Source organism: Ursus maritimus, unplaced genomic scaffold, assembly GCF_017311325.1.
Source record: "Ursus maritimus isolate PB19 unplaced genomic scaffold, ASM1731132v1 scaffold_23, whole genome shotgun sequence".
NCBI classification, from domain to species: domain Eukaryota; kingdom Metazoa; phylum Chordata; class Mammalia; order Carnivora; family Ursidae; genus Ursus; species Ursus maritimus.
Genome location: NW_024424786.1, coordinates 44,005,788 through 44,007,172, shown reverse-complemented (window position 1 = coordinate 44,007,172; position 1,385 = coordinate 44,005,788). Strand labels below are relative to the sequence as shown.

The 1,385-nt window shown below is 52.1% G+C and overlaps 1 protein-coding gene across 2 annotated transcripts in view; it reads right to left on the bottom strand.

Annotated features, from left to right (window-relative positions):
• The window catches only part of PPFIA1 (PTPRF interacting protein alpha 1), an 86,184-nt gene that overhangs the window by 40,171 nt on the left and 44,628 nt on the right, over positions 1–1,385 (bottom strand). The window lies entirely within an intron of this gene.

Below are 1,385 nucleotides of genomic sequence, written 5' to 3'. Positions count from 1 at the left end.
GGGGGGGGGGGGGGGGGGGGGGGGGGGGGGGAGGTGGAATGAATCAATTTACATAGCAGAAGATAAAGAAATCCATTCTGGAAAAAACTCAGGGGCAACAGAGACTTTCACCTGTTTTTCTTTATATTCATACATCACCTGAATGATCTGTAATGAAAACTTAGGTTCAAAGATTACAACTAATTACCTCAAGTAATTTAAAAACGTAGTGACAAAGTTGATAGGTCTGTGTTTATCAAACCATCATTCATTTCCTGGCTTAAAGACCTTGTGTTTGCCCCCATCCTGAATGAGGACAAAACCTCAGGGGTGGGAAGAGAGCATCACCTGAGCCGGGGGGGGGGGGGGGGGGGGTAGGGCTCAGGGGCTTCTCCCACGCGGAGAGCAGTAGGAACGAGCCCATAAGGAAGTGCCACAGACCGGGCAACAGTCAGTCCTCTGTGCTCCGGCCTCCTCATCTGTAACACGTGGGTGCTGGCACCTCTCTTCTTGCAAGGACGAGACAGAGCGCAGAAAATCACGCCTTGTACACAGCAACTATCATCATTTGGAAACGACCCAGCACACGCCACAAGAAGGAATCAGCGTTCGAGTATTTTTAAAGCAAAACAGCCTAAAAGTTTACTTTGAATTGCCTTAGTTATGAAAGAACCCTATCTCAACACCTGTCCTTTCAAATGACAATCCAGTCCTGAAAAGTAACGCAAGTGCATCCCTAGACAGCTGAAGTCTACTTCTCTGCCTAGGAGGCGAGTGTCGGCCTGTGTGCACACGAGTGCGTGTGTGATGGGGGCAGGGGCCGACCAACATGCAGCCCTGTGATGGGAGTCAGAATCCTCACTTCCCAGAAGCTCATGTGTGATCCTCGGCAGCCCTTGGCCGAGCACATACGTTTCTGGTGAAAACAAAATCTGATGGCCTTGAATTGATGTCCTAGGGCTGGGTGCCAGCTGCCTGGGGCCACGACCCGGTCTGTTCCCTGCTGGTTCCACACTGACATTTGAGCAACTCCTCCAGAGAAAACTCTCTGGGGATTCAACAGACACGAACCTCATCTTATCACTGCTCAATTACGGTTTTCCTCTTCTTAGGAATATCTGTCCTGACCTATGCCTTTATGCCTTGAGTGATACTTCGGTATCTTAGGATGGAGGTCGGGCCCATGACCTGAATTCGGGACCTCAATGTCATGCCCTAAGCAAGCAGACTAATGCTCTAGGACGACGTGCCTTCCCCTAAGTTTCAGGGGCCCCCAGCCAGCACCTCCAGTGTGGCTGAGAGGCACCTGTGAGATCCCACTTGCACGTGGAGCAGTTCCGCAGACAGGCTAGTCAGAGCAGGAGGATGCGGGGGTCCCTGCACCCCGGCAGCACGGCCCCTGGGGC